Source organism: Aotus nancymaae, unplaced genomic scaffold (assembly GCF_030222135.1).
Source record: "Aotus nancymaae isolate 86718 unplaced genomic scaffold, 86718_ANA_hifiasm-v0.15.2.pri h1tg000011l, whole genome shotgun sequence".
Classification (NCBI taxonomy): domain Eukaryota; kingdom Metazoa; phylum Chordata; class Mammalia; order Primates; family Aotidae; genus Aotus; species Aotus nancymaae.
In genome coordinates, this window is record NW_026988422.1 from 74,233,013 (window position 1) to 74,249,186 (window position 16,174).

The 16,174-nt window shown below is 41.0% G+C and overlaps 1 protein-coding gene across 3 annotated transcripts in view; it reads right to left on the reverse strand.

Moving 5' to 3' along the window:
* The window catches only part of RPS6KA5 (ribosomal protein S6 kinase A5), a 188,647-nt gene that overhangs the window by 6,272 nt on the left and 166,201 nt on the right, over positions 1-16,174 (reverse strand). The gene's annotated exons all lie outside the window — the stretch shown is intronic.

Sequence of the window (16,174 nt, forward strand, 5' to 3'; positions counted from 1 at the left end):
TAAAGCCACTCTCTAATAATTCTAATAGTAATGTCATTGGTGTAATTTACCAACTACTACGACTAGTATAATTGAGTTTAAAAGATTATGTGACTTCTATCACTGAGGCAGCAAATACATCTCAAAGAGTTGTAAACCAGTGGCATGGCTTATTCTGATGTAAAGATTTAAAATCACATTTATAACTATATTCAGGGCAATAAGAACAAAAACGGATAATCCAACTGTTGCAGAAAAGACGGTATTGATGTTAACAGAAAATAGAGAGACAGCAGAATCCCTTAATAACTATGCTTTTCTATACATTTCCACCATTCTTTCCCCAGGACACGGAACCATGGTTAAGGACTTGAAAAACTTTATATAAGCATTCCCATTTGATCTGTAATTACCCGTTTTTATTTTTTCTCACTGTTGTATTAAATATAGTGAATTATCTACAGCCACCTGTTTTCATTGTAGCCGTATGTTTGAAATCTATGTTTAAGATTTTTCCCCTTTAAAAAGTTAACAGAATAACAAGCCAAGGCTTGTCTTTGTAGCAGAGATTGGATTTTAGAAAAGCGTTCCTTTAAAATTCTTGTGGGGGGTGGTTTCTCTCTACTCGCTGATTTTTGGTCTTGCAGAGATGGCGGGCTGGTCATCAGTGGTGGTGGGCTGCCTGGTGTTAAGTAGCTGGTGTCTGCATATGGACCAGAGTGGACCAAAAGATGGCCCCATCAAACAGTGTGAAAAGGGACCGGTGGTGTTGGCAGGAGCCTGGGCTGAGAGAAGCGTGTTCATCATGGCACTTAGGAAGGGACACAGAGGAGAGGCTCAGTGTCAACCCCAACCCTTATATAGAAGCCACAGGACACTCCGATGATCTAGAAACAATATGCCATCTTTTGTTTTCTGGTCATGTCTGAAAAGTAGGCTCACCCTCACAACGGCAAGACAGTGAAGCATCTCTTACACACTGGCTCTCAGAAAAGATGGAAACTCCTAGACAGGCTAATAAAAATAACATAAAAAGGACAACCAGGAGATCCAATAGGTACGTAATAACAAACTATGAGTAAGAAGGATGCAGAAGACAGGAATAAGACCCAGACGCAGAGGTAGAGAAACTTGACAGCTCCGAGGTTACAAGAGACTAGAAGGCTTTGGGAAAATTTGGATTTTCTGAAATAGAAAATTGTGCCTGAGATGAATAAAAACTATATGCATGAGAATGTGCAGAGTTTGAAAACAGAAGAAGATATGGAGAAGGAACCTCGGTTCCTAATTTGGAGCAACCTAACAAGGAAGATTAATTTCTCTAAAAAGGGCAATGTCAGAACATCTGTAGAACACAGACAAAACACCCTAAAACCTTGATGTAGCTTCAAGGCAGGCTACAACTAGGTCTGAGTAAGCCAGTCCACAGGCTGGCAGTAACTGTCCAAGATTAGGCTGGAGTCTCATAACTGATGCTGTGCCTCCATCTGCCCCTCACCTGACTTCTTGCCTCCTGTATCCTTCATGCAGACAACAGAGTTAACAGTCACACAACTTAAATCTTACAACATCTCCCTGTTCAAATCCCTTCACTGGCTTCTTTCAGTCTCTGACTCTTGCCTCTCTTGTTCAGCCTCAGTTTCTGCAGTTCCCCATATTCCAATCCTGTGTTCCCCACCAACAGTTCTTGGGCCTCTGGGACTTTCCACATGCTGTTGGTCTCCTTAGAATGCCATTTTCTTTGTCGAGCTGGCAAAGTACCAAGCATCCTAGGGTGCCTAGGGTGTAACGTGTCAGTCTGGGTAACTGGGAACTCTGCAGTCCTCTACTCCAGAGAGAAGACATATGGCACAGAAGCAGGGGAAATGAGCATTAGGGCCTTATCTGGCTGCACACAACTGCTTTTTCAATTACTAGCTTTGAGACGGGCAAATTCATTAACCTCTCTTAGACCATTTCTTCATGGGCAAAAGCATCAAGTCATATATAAGGCTATATGAAATCATATACCTAGTATTGTGTCTGACATATAGTAGGTGCTCAGCAAATGTTTAATCAGTTTGTTTCTTAAGGCTTCCCCTCTATGGAAAGAACCCTTTCGTCATGATCTTATCCTCCACTCTATCCACAGAAAGGGGGCCGATATCTACACAGCCACTGAATTGGTATGTACACCTGTAGATGCCTTATCACTTTGTGGGGTAACTCAATACAACTGCTCACCTTGCTAAACCATGAGCTCTCTAGAAGCAGAACTAGGTCTTATGTATCACTCTACCCCCTGAACCTTGCATAGTCCCAGAGTTTGCTATCCCAATATCATTATTTTCTGAATGAGTAAGAACTCTTTAAGAATACTTAAGACAGGGATATCATAGAGACTGTACTGTGGTCTTGATTAAACAGAGGAATGCCACCAAATGACAGCTCTAATGAGTCTGTGGAACATGTGTCACATGTATTCCAGATCCCCTCCTCTTCCTCAGATGCCAGGAATTCAGCTCCTTTCCCCCCTCTTTCTACAATCCTATTTCCCTGACACTTGCTACTGAATAGAATGTAGTTTCCCCAGGTCTTGCCTTTCTAGCTGCAAGTTTACTTCCCCAAACATGGCACAAAAGTTCTCCTAACATCTATGGGGAAGCAAGGAAAGGAAAGTAGCACAAAATTAGTCCTGTTAATGCGATAAGCATCATTATAAGGTATTTTCCTGATCCCCCAGAAGTGGAATGATATAATTCTCATTCTGCAGAGCAGAAAACTGGGCATGGAAGTCAGGTTAGTAGCCTGCCAAAGATCCAGCCTGAAAGAGGAAAGTGCTAACAGTAGTAATAAAAAGAGCTAATGTTTATGGACTGCTTTCTTTGTGCAAGGCTCTGTTCTAAGTACTCTATTTGTATTAGTTGGTTTAATCCCCACAACAATCCCATGAGGTAGGTACTATTATCATCCCTATTTCCCCAAAAAGTAAAGTCTTAATAATGTGCCTAAGCTACAATACTAGTAGGTGGCAGTGGCAGGATGTGAGTCCTAACAGTTCGTCCTAAGAGTCCAAATTCAGTGTGTTTGACAGTTAATCCTACATTTGTTTTACTAATCCTTATTCAGAAGTCATGAAGTTCCAGAAATTTAACATCATCATCTTGATATTCATTTCCTGGTAACCATGTTTACAAGCCATTCTAATTTTATTTTGGGCACCTTTCTTAGAGGGTGATGCACACTGAGCCCTGCTGCCATAACCCTATACTACACACCTAAGCCCTGCTGCCATAACCCTATACTACACCCTAAGCCCTGCTGCCATAACCCTATACTACACACCTAAGCCCTGCTGCCATAACCCTATACTACACACCTAAGCCCTGCTGCCATAACCCTATACTACACCCTAAGCCCTGCTGCCATAACCCTATACTACACACCTAAGCCCTGCTGCCATAACCCTATACTACACCCTAAGCCCTGTTGCCATAACCCTATACTACATACCTAAGCCCTGTTGCCATAACCCTATACTACACACTTAAGCCCTGCTGCGATAACCCTATACTACATACCTAAGCCCTGTTGCCATAACCCTATACTACATACCTAAGCCCTGTTGCCATAACCCTATACTACACACTTAAGCCCTGCTGCGATAACCCTATACTACATACCTAAGCCCTGTTGCCATAACCCTATACTACACACCTAAGTCCTGCTGGCATAACCCTATACTACACACCTAAGCCCTGCTGCCATAACCCTATACTACACACCTAAGCCCTGCTGCCATAACCCTATACTACACACCTAAGCCCTGTTGCCATAACCCTATACTACACACCTAAGCCCTGCTGCCATAACCCTATACTACACACCTAAGCCCTGTTGCCATAACCCTATACTACACACCTAAGCCCTGCTGCCATAACCCTATACTACACACCTAAGCCCTGCTGCCATAACCCTATACTACACACCTAAGCCCTGCTGCCATAACCCTATACTACACACCTAAGCCCTGCTGCCATAACCCTATACTACACACCTAAGCCCTGCTGCGATAACCCTATACTACATACCTAAGCCCTGTTGCCATAACCCTATACTACACACCTAAGTCCTGCTGCCATAACCCTATACTACACACCTAAGCCCTGCTGCCATAACCCTATACTACACACCTAAGCCCTGCTGCCATAACCCTATACTACACACCTAAGCCCTGTTGCCATAACCCTATACTACACAGTTCTTTTGTTTTCTTCCTGCTCTTTTCTCAGACTGATTTTTTTTAAAAAAACAAACTTTTATTTAGACATAACATGCATACAGGTAAGTGCCAAATACTAGGTGTACAGCTTACTAACATACCAAAATAAAACCTGTAACCCAGCACCCATATCCCGAAACAACATTCCCAGCATTCCAGAAGCTCCTCTCTTATGGAGCATAAAACCTGATGGAGGCCAGGAGTGGTGGCACATGCCTGTAATCCCAGCACCCTGGAAGGCTGAGGCAGGAGGCTCAGTGGTAACAGTAGTAATACAAGGCAGGAGGCTAGGGGCTTCAAGATAAGCCTGGGCAGCATAGCAAGATCCCCATCTCTACAAAAAATAAAAGTAGCCAGGGGCAGTGGCACACACCTGTAGTCCCAGCTACTTAAGAGGCTGAAGCTGAAGAATTACTTGGGCCAGGAGTTCAAGGCTGCAGTGAGCAATAGAGTGAGACCCTCCTGTGGTCTACTAAAAAAAAAAAAAAAAAATCCGCAAACCAAAAAACTTGGAGAAGAAACTACTGCCATGGGAATACTCATCTGAGACTCAGAATTCAACTTTCTGGCAAATACCTGGAGTCGGTGCTGGCAGCTGAAATGGCTCCTTGGGCTTGGACACAAAGATAGTATGGGGTAAATTAGATGAGATGATGAACTTCTTTGGCACAGTGCTGAGGAAGCAGTTCAACAGCTAAGGAAAATGAATGACTGCTGGAAGAGATGGACCACATAAGGCTTGAGAACCTACCATCTGCCTGTGCTCCCAGGGAGGGCTTAGAGCACAGTCCTGTCACTGAGGCAGTAAGGAACATACTGGCGAGAGGAGGACTGTGAAGAGAAGTTTGGTGATGGCTTTTCACAGTAGGCCAGGGTTGACAGTGGAAGCGGTTGTCATAGAACTGAGCTCTCTATCATCAATGGGATCATGGGGTTTAGGCACAGCAGAGATCAGGTGGCCTCACTTAACCATCACTGGCAATAAAGCAAGGCTGGGCAGACAATCATGATGCCTTGACTTGGAGGGATTTGCAGCTCTGGCTGACAGTCAGGGCAAGGCAGATGGAAAGATGACTAATGTTGCTTGACTTGTTTAATGTTTCTTTCACTGATAAATAGAAAGGCTGGCATCAGCCACTAAATGGAAGAAGTCAGTGTCCCTCACCCTCACCCAGTTTCTCGATCTACATCAGTTCACAGGCCCACAATTGTTGATTGATGGGGAAAACAGATCCCTTTGAAGAAGGGACTTAAAATGCCACAACAATTATAGGTAGTAGAGTTCCCCAATTTTTCCACAGAGGGACCGCTGGCCACTTGCCAAGGTATACTAAAAAAAGGGAAAAACCCAGGCTTTTATGAGACCTACTTGGGGTCTAAGCACTGACACCAGGGGTCCCCAAAACATTCTAATGATCCTCTGGTGGGAATAGGACTTGTTTACACAGATTACAGATGAAGTTTTGGCCAAAGTTCATTTTGCAGTGCTTAGTACTATCATGGTGCTCACATTGGTTCCCTGGCTTGTGGAGCAAGAGCCATGATGGGAGGAAGTACCAAGTGGAAGCCCCTGAGGCTGTCTCCGGCCAAGATCATAAGTCACAAGCAAAACCTCTTATCTGAGAGATTAATGTCACAATTAACTGAAGAATACAATGGTGGCAGGCCCCACCACTTTCTCATTCCATTTGGCCCCTGCTAAAACCAGAGGGATTGTGGTGAATGATGGAGGATGACCAAAACCAAGTCAGCTGGGACCCAGAAATGCAGCTGCCATGCTGAATGTGGTACAAATTGATATGGCTTCTGGTATGGATAAGCACTATTAATCTGCTCAATGGATTCTTCTTGATTCCCATCAACAGGAAAGATTGAAGCAGGAAGTTTTTACACAGCAAAGATTGCATTCAACTGCCTTGTCAACTGCCTTTACAAGGCTGTGTTAACTTCCCTGCTCTGTGTTATAACATAGTCTGTTGGGACCCAGATCATCTTGACATTCTGAAGAACCCCATGCTGGTTCTCTACATTGATGTCTTCATTAAATGAGACATAGTAAACAGGAACGAGTAAGTATCCTAAATGTCCTATGAGCCATTTGCATGCCAGAGGATGAGACAATAACAGCACAAAGATTCAGGGGACTGTCACATTAGTAAAGATTTGAGGGCTTCAGTGGTCAAGGGCATAATGAAACATCTTCCTCTAAAAGACAACCTACTGTACCTTGTACCACGAAGAAAGAGGAATAGAACTTAGCGGGCTTCTTTGCATTTTGGAGGTAGCATATGTTGAATTTGAGAATACTGCTCCAAGAAATTTATCAAGTGACTTGAAAGGCTACCCGTTTCAAGTGGGGCCTAGCATAGGTTTGGCTATAGGTCCAATCCTGCCAATTAGCAGGACGCTACTTGGGCCATAGGATTCAGTTGCTGATTGTACTAGAGGTATCTGTGAAAGATGAGACTCTCTCACAGCCATCATAGCAGAGTCTCAGAGCAGACCTGAAGTATTCTGGTTCGAGGTGGGGCCTTTTGTGGCAGGTAACTATTCTCCAAATAACAGCTCCTGAGATGTTACCAGACCCTGGCAGGCTCTGAGTGCCTGAATAAGCGATACCAAGAGCAGTGTATCATGTGCTAAGATCAGCAGATGCCTTGATTCACAAATTCAGGGAGGCACAGCAGCAAACCAATGCACTATGGAGATGGTACACCTGGAGTCTGCCCTAGGCAGTTCAGAAGGCATGAGTAAATGATGTGCTTACATGTATGTCACCTGTCTTGGTTGCATTAACATTTCTTCCTTAACTCACACTATAGCCTCATTGAAAGAGGTTCCTTATGATCAGCTGATAAGCCTGGTTGACAGATGGGTCACTTAAGTGCAGCTGGCCTGTAGAACACGACAGGCTCAGCAAAGATACCAGCTGGCTTCAGGATAATACCTTGTGGGGTTGGGGTGCTGTCTCTGAGAGCTGTGCTGAACCAATGGCTGATGGGTCCAGGTCCTCTATATCTAGATTCTATGGGTACATGACCCACTTACAGAACTCATGGTTCCTGGCTCTGCTCAGGAAGTCTGCTACATGAGTTCAAGTGATCAACTGCACTTGGTAACAACATATGGCCAGCCCGGTAGTACATGCTCTGCTCTCTTTTCCTCACTCCTGCACCCTTAGGATTATGCTCCTTAATAACATAATATGACATAAGTATTAGCTTCAGGTTTCACTTTCTGGGGAACACAGAATAGAGTATCTTTCTCTCCACTCCTAATTTTTTATTAAAATACATTTAACAAAATGTACCATGTTAACCATTTTTAAGTGTATAGTTCAATAGATTAAATATTTTCATGGTATGCAACCATCATCACCATCCATCTCCAGAACTCTTTTCACCTTGTAAAACTAAAACTTTCATTAAATAATAACTCCCCATTCTCCCTTCCCCCACAACCCCTGGCAACCACCATTTTACTTTCTGTGCCTATGATTTTGAATACTCCTAAGTAACTTCTGAACATACAGTGTTTGTCTTTTTGTAACTGGTTTCTTTCATTCAGCATAATATCTCTAATAATCATCTATGTTGTAGTATATGTAAGAATTTCCTCCCTTTTTAAGGCTGAATAATATTCCAGTGTACGTATATAGCACATTTTGCTTGTCTATCATCTATTCATGGAAACTTGGATTGCTTCCACATTTTAACTCTGTATGTGTCCATTAGATCTAGTTGGTTAAGTCTTCTATTTCTTTACTTATCTTCTGTCTGGCTGTTTTAGCCATTATTGAGAGTGGGATATTGAAGTCTCCAATAATTATTACAGGATTGTCTACTTCTCACTTCGGTTCTGTCAGTTTTTGCTTCATATACTTTACTGGTCTGTCATTAGGCACACAAGTGTTTGTCATGTCTTCTTGTTGAATTTGATCTTTTATTAACATGAGGACCCTCTGACCCTTTGTCTTTCGTAAACTTTTTTTTTTTTTTTGCGACAAGATCTTGCTTTGTTGCCAAGGTTGGAGTATAGTAACGTAATCGTGACTCACTGCAGTCTTGACCTCCCAGGCTCAAGAGATCCTCCCATCTCAGCCTTCTGAGTATCTGGGACTACAGGCACATGCTACTACATCGGGCTAATTTTTAAATTTTTTGTAGAAATGAGGTCTCACTATGTTCTCCAGGGTCATCTCAAACTCCTGGACTCAAGTGATCCTGCCTCCAAAGTGCTGGGATTACAGATGTGAGCCACTATGCCCAGCCTCTTATAAACGTTTTTGATTTAAAGTCTATTTCATGGCCAAGAGTGGTGGCTCATGCCTGTAATCCCAGCACTTTGGGAGGCTGAGGAGGGCAGATTGCTTGAGGCCAGAAGTTTGAGACTAGTGTGGCCAATATGGTGAAACACCGACTCTACTAAAAATACAAAAATTAGCTGGGTGTCATGGTACGCACCTGTAATCCCAGAGACTTGGGAGGCTGAGGCATGAGAATCGCCTGAACCCAGGAGACAGAGGTTGGAGTGAGCTGAGATTGCACCACTGCACTCCAGCTTGGGCCACAGAGCAAGACTCTGTCTCAAAAAAAAAAAAAAAAAGTGTATTTTAGTGTAGCTACTCCCAATCTTTTTTTGGTTTGTTTGCTTGTTTGTTTTTGAGACAGAGTTTCACTCTTGTTACCCAGGCTGGAATGCAATGGCACGATCTCGGCTCATTGCATCCTCTGCCCCATGGGTTCAAGTGATTCTCCTGCCTCAGCCTCCTGAGTAGCTGGGATTACAGGTATGCACCACCATGCCTAGCTAATTTTTGTATTTTTAATAGAGATGGGGTTTCGCCATGTTGGCCAGGCTGGTCTTGAACTTCTGACCTCAAGTGACCCCGCCTGCCTAGGCCTCCCAAAGTGTTGGGATTATAGGTGGGAGTCATTGCACCCAGCCCTGATCTCTTTTGGTTACTATTTGCATGGAATCTCTTTTCCCATAGTTTCACTTTCCATCTATTTGTGCCTTTGGATCTAAAGTGATTCTTTTGCAGACAGCATATAATTAATCAAAGTTTTTAAATCCATTATGCCAATCTTTGTCTTTTGATTAGAGAGTTTAATCCATTTGCATTTAAAGTAATTATTGATAAAAAGGAAATAACTTCTGTCATTTTGCTATTTGTTTTCTATATGCATGTAGCTTTTTTTTGGTCCTTCAGATTCTGCATTACTGCCTTCTTTTGTGTTCAGTTTTTTTTTTTTTGTAATAAAACATTTAAATTCCTTTCTCCATTCTTTTTGTATATATACATTTTTTCCTTTTTTTAAATTATACTTTAAGTTCTGGGGTATGTATGCAGAAAGTGCATGTTTGTTACATAGGTATACACGTGCCATGGTGGTTTGCTGCATCTATCACCCCATCATCTACATTAGGTATTTCTCCTAATGCTATCCCTCCCCCAGCCCCCAACCCTGACAGGCCCTGGTATATGATGTTCCCCTCCCTGTGTCCATGTGTTCTCACTATTCGACACCAACTTATGAGTGAGAACATGCAATGTTTGGTTTTCTGTTCTTGTGTCAGTTTGCTGAGAATGATGGTTTCTAGCTTCATCCATGTCCCTGAAAAGGACACGAACTCATCCTTTTTTATGGCTGTATACTGTTCCATCGTGTAGATGTGCCACATTTTCTTTATCCAGTCTATCACTGATGAGCATCTGGGTTGATTCCAAGTCTTTGCTATTGTGAACAGTGTCGCAATAAACATACATGTGCATGTATCTTTATAATAGAACGATTTATAATCCTTTGGGTATATACCCAGCAATGGGATTGCTGGGTCAAATGGTATTTCCAGTTCTAGATCCTTGAGAAATCACCAGTCTTCCACAATGGTTGAACTAATTTACACTCTCAACAGTGTAAAAGTGTTCCAATTTCTCCACATCCTCTCCAGCATTTGTTGTCTCTTGATTTTTTAATGATTTCCATTCTAACTGGTGTGAGATGGTATCTCAATGTGGTTTTGATGTGCATTTCTCTAATGACCAGTGATGATAAGCTTTTTTTTATGTTTGTTGACTACATAAATATCTTATTTTTAGAAGTCTCTGTACATATCCTTTGCCCACTTTTTGATGGGGTTGTTTTTTTCTTGTAAATTTGTTTAAGTTCTTTGTGGATTCTGGATATTAGCCCTTTGTCAGATGGGCTTTGTCTTTCATCAAAACTGGAAAGTTTTCTGCCAAAATTAATTTCCAGTAGACTATTTCTTTCAATATTTCTCTGTCCCTTTCTATCTCTTCTTCTTCCGGAACTCCCGCAATGCATATGTTGGTCCTCTTGATGGCATCCTACAGTTCCCTTAGGCTCTGTTCACTTTTTTTTTTTTCCATTTTTCTTTCTGTTCCTCACACACAATAATTTTAATTGTCCTAACTTCACTGATTCTTTCTTCTGCCTACCAAATCTGCCTTTGAAACCCTCTACTGAATTTTTCATTTTAGTTATTGTGCTTTCCAGCTCCAGAATTCCTTTTCATTTTCTTTTCTGATTTTCTATCTCTTTACTGTTATTTCCATTTTGTTCATACATCTTGTCTTGATACTCCTTTAGGTCTTTCTATGTCTTTAACACGGTTGTTTTAAGTTTTTGTCTAGCCAAACTTACCAGGAGGCCTTTTTCATGGACAGTTTCTGTTGATTTATTTATTTTTCTTTGAGTGGGCCAGACTTTCCTGTTTCTTTGTATACCTTGTGATTTTTGTTGAAAACAGGACCTTGAACTTAATGATGTGATATTTCTGGGAATCAAAATTCTCCTTCCCTAGGGTTTGCTTTTTTTTTTTTTTTTTAAACTTGTTATTGTTTATTGCTTTTTGTTTTTTGATTGTTATAGGCTGTCTCTGAGCTGAGAAGCAGCATGAAGTACAAACTGAAGGTCTTCTCAGGTCTTCGATGAGCCTGTGGCTATGCCTGGGCATGCTTCGTAACTTTCTAATTTTCCCTGTATAAGTAGTTGCTTTTGAATGTCTGGCTCCCAAAGAGAAAAAGGAGAAAAATGAAGAGGGGAAAAAGGGGGACTGGTCCTTTAAGTACCCCTGAAAATCACTTCATCCAGAGGAGGTGTGGCTTGCAGTAATGGTGGCAGGCACAACAACAATGACCACTGCTTCTTTGTTCCTCTATAATGAGAAACAGCAATTACAGCAATTCAGATCACAGATCCTCTGTATTTAGAGGACAAAATCCTTCTTGCCCATCCTGGCTCCCACAAGCTGTGTGTCAGTTGTTTTAGGAATATGTGCATAGCTGTTTGCTACAGGGTTGAGGGTGGGGAATGGGTAGCTGCTATAAGTTGAGCATCCCTAACCCATAAATCTGAAATCCAAAATACTCCAAAAACAAACTTTTTGAGCACCAACATGCTCAACAGAAATGCTCACTGGAGCACTTTGCATTTTGGATTTTCAGATTAGGGATGCTCAACCAGTAGGTATTCTGCAAATATTCCAAATCCAAAATACTTCTGGTCCCAAGCATTTCGAATAAAGGATACTCAACCAATACTCTGCTAAGGGCTAAAACTGACCAAAATTAACTGCACTTTATGTCCAAGCCTTCCCCTGGAAGTTGAAAACCTTCAATTAACTTCAGAGTTCCAAAACAGTTACGTCAGAGAGATTCTGCCACTGCAATTGATGGTGAGACAGATTCCTGGTGCTTCCTACTGCACTGTCTTTCCAGCATCCTCTCTTTAAAATATCCTCCTATTGTTGACGAATATTGGGCTGTTTCCAGTGTGGGGAATTTTGAACCATGCTGTTATACATCTTCTTATACATATCTTTGTTACAGAAATATACATATTTCTGTTGGATATATTCCTGAATTGGAATTGCTAGGTTATTTGGTCTGCATATGTTCAGTAGATACTGCCAAATAGTTTTCCAAAGTGTGCTCTACTTCTTTGTCCTGCCCTACTTCCTAACAGGTATATTTGTGGCTAAATATAAGAAAGCAGGGCAAGGAGCAGTGGTTCACACCTGCAATCCCAGAACTTTGGGAGGCTGAGGTGGGCGGATTGCTTGAGTCCAGGAGTTTGAGACCAGCCTGGGAAACATGGCAAAGCCCTACCTCTACAAAAAATACAAACATTAGCTGGGCATGGTGGTGTGTGCCTGTAATAACATCTACTGGGGATACTGAGGCAAGAGGATCATCTGAGCCTGGGAGGTTGAGGCTGCAGTGAGCCACAAATGTGCAACTGCACTTCAGTCTGGGCAACAAACAGAGCAGGATCTTGTCTCAAAAAAGAAAGAAAGAAAGAAAGAAAGTAAGTAATCTTTGTAACTAAAGGTTTTTTGCTTTCTGACATATAATAATGCAACAGATTATTGGGTGAAAAACTTGACTTTCCAACTTTGGAAGTATTGAAGAGGAAATTGGTGATGATAGAGAAGATCCCTTTTCTGGAAGAGGTAGAATTAAACAAACTTTAGGATCCTCTCAGTTCCAAGCTCTTAAAATTTTAGTTGATTATCTAGCAATCAATTTATGTTAAGGATAATTTTCTATCTGTAAATTGTTTGCAAACAGTGTAGCAAGGTATAAGGATATATCCACATAAAGATATGTATCATATATGTATGTCTGTATATATGTATTATACATGTTCACGTTACATACATAGACACATACAGAGAGGATGCACACTAGAGATAATCAGAGAGAAAGAAAAAGCAAATGCAGCAAAATGTCAGATGTTCACAGTATTATTCTCTTTTATTTTCTCTAGCTTTAAAATTTTCAAAATAAAATTTTGAGAAAAAAATTAAAAAATAAAGTCCCAAGAATAAAACACTTAGAGAAAATATTTTAAACAAAATTTTACGACACCTCACAGGAATGTTATATATCTTATCCTACTTTCTCTAAACACTGTGTGCTGTGGACTGAATGTTTGTGTCCTCCCCCTGCCCCCTGGGGATTCATACATGAAGCCCCAGCTCTCCATGTGACTGTATTTGGAGACAGGGCCTTTAGGGAGGTAATTAAGGTTAAATGATGTTATATGGGTAGGCCCCTGGTCCAAGAGAATTAGTGTCCTTAAAGGGACAGACACTTTCTCTTTGTGAGGGTACAGACCAAGGAAAGGCTATGTGTACACAGAGCAAGCAGGTGGCCGTCTGTAACCCAAGGAGAGGGCCCTCACCAGACACCAATCCTGCCGGCACCTAGATCTTAGACTACCCAGCATCAAGAACTGTGAGAAGATAAATTTCTGTTGTTTGAGCTGCCTAATTTGTGGTATTCTGTTACAGCAGCCTAAGCAGATTAATATACCGTGTAAGCTCTATTTTTATTAAAGTCCTATACATTTCAGGCAGGGATTGTATATCCATAGGGTATAATGGGTTATAATCAAAACCTCATAATACTACATGATGTATCTTCCTGGAGTATTTATTTTATTCGGTGGGGACAATATAATTTGTTTTCATATTAAAATATCCACATGCACGTTTATTAGATGTAAAATATAAAACTTCCATTTATTTTTAAAACAAATCAGGAGACTTGAAATAAATTTTGTGCTTGTCATGGGATAATTCAGCCTTTGTATCTAGATATGCATTCATATATACGGAAAAGTTAGCAGAGCACTCTGCTAGTTTCTGATAGTTTAATGAAGATATTAATTTCATTCATTTTAATCTGTATTTTATCATGTACTTCTAAAAAGCAAGGACTTTTGTTTTTTGGAGACAGGGTCTTGCTCTGTCGCCCAGTCTAAAGTGCAGTGGTGTGATCACAGATCACTGCAGTCTTAACCTCTGGACTCAAGTGATCCTCTTACCTCAGCCTCCCAAGTAGCCGGGACTACAGGCATGAGCCACCATGCCCAGCTAATTAAAAAAAAATTGGGGGACCAGGGCGGTGGCTCATGCCTGTAATCCCAATACTTTGGGAGGCTGAGGTAGGCAGATCACCTGAGGTCAGGAGTTTGACCAGCCTGGCCAACACGGTGAAACCCTGTCTCTACTAAAAATATAAAAAAATTAGCCAGGCATGGTGGTGGGCACCTGTAAAACCAGCTACTTGGGAGGCTGAGGCAGGAGAATTGCTTGAACCCAGGAGACACAAGTTGCAATGAGCCGACATGGTGCCACTGCACTCCAGCCTGGGCAACAGTGTGAGACTGACTCAAAAAAAAAAAAAATTAATTTTTTTTTCTTCTAGAGATTGGATCCCACTCTGTTGCCCTGGCTGGTCTTGAGCTCCTGGGATTAAGCAATCTTCCTGCCTTGGCCTCCCAAAGTGCTGGGATTACAGATGTGAGCCACTGTGTCGGGCCATAAAAGGCAAGCACTTTTTAAACCACAACTACAACACCAGTATCACATCTAAAAAAACGTAGTAGTAATTTCTTTGTATCATTCAATTGTATTCAAATTTCTAATCAATGTTCAAGTTTCCCTGGCTGTAGTATACACATAGTATATAAATTAGATCTACATGAATTACATTTAATTTGAATTTAATAAATAGAATTTAAATTAAGCTAGGCACTGTGGTTCATGTCTGTAATCTCAGCATTTTGAGAGGCCAAGGCGGGAGGATCACTTGAAGCTAGAAATTTGAGACCAGCCTGTGCAACAAAGCAAGACTTCATTTCTATTAAAAAAAAAAAAAAAATTAGGTGGGGTATGGTGCCATGTGACTGTGGTCCCAGCTACTCAGAAGGCTGAGGTAGGAGGATCGCTTGAGCCTGCAGTGAGCTATGATGGAGCCACTGCACTCCAGCCTGGGTGACAGAGGTAGAGACTCTGCCGCAAAAAAAAAAAAAAAAAAAAAAAAAAGAATCTAAATTAGAACGTGCTTCAATCAGGATTTCAGTAACATGCAAACATTGTTTCTTATATGTCTTTTCATCTATAAGTTCTCAGGTTACCTTTTCTTACCATTTATCTGTTTAAGAAACTGGTTTGTTTGTTCAGTAGAACTTCCCATAGACTGGATATTGTGATTATACTCTGTTATATCATTTAGCCTGGCTTTTTGTCCAATTTTTCTTAAAAATTTGACAATTAGATCTAGAGAGAAGCACGGCTTCCATCCACGTCATTTCACAAAGTTATTTCTATAGTTAAGGAATTCAGAGGCTCCAAAATACCTTGCTGCATGTTTAAGACTGCCTTTTAGAACCTTCAAGAGCTTGATGGACATAACTGGCCTTGTACCAGAGAAAAGAAATTCCTAAAAATGAAAGTCTATTTTTTATTTAGATTAATTTTTAAGACATGCTACCAATAAAAATGTCATCAATTTAAGTCCTTCAACGAAACTCAGACCCACAAGTCAGTTTATTTTTGTTTAAAATGTTATTCACAAATATGTACGTTTAGTTTGAAAATTATAAATGATGACTGAAAAAACTATATAAAACTTAAAAATAAAAGAACCACCATCTTGCAGGGACAAGTGACTAGTCATCGGGGAAAAACAACTGATATCAAAATAAATCCCAAATTGAAGCATAAAAGTAAAATATAATAATTCTAGAGAAAAATTTAGGAGAATATTTTTATAATCTTGGGTGGAGTTACAATCTGACATCAAAGACAAATATCATAAAGAAAAAGACTGACATATCTTAGTACATAGACATTTAAGAATCTTCTCTGTTTAAACCCCTCTAAAAACAAAAATCAAAATCCCATATTACCATATACAGTTTTTTGTTTTTTTTTTGAGACGGAGTCTTGCTCTGTCGCCAAGCTGGAGTGCAGTGGCGCAATCTCAGCTCACTGCAACCTCTGCCTCCTGGGTTCAAGCTATTCTTCTGCCTCAGCCTCCCGAGTAGCTGGGACCACAGGTACGTGCCACCATACCCAGCTATTTTTTGTATTTTTAGTAGAGATGGGGTTTCACCA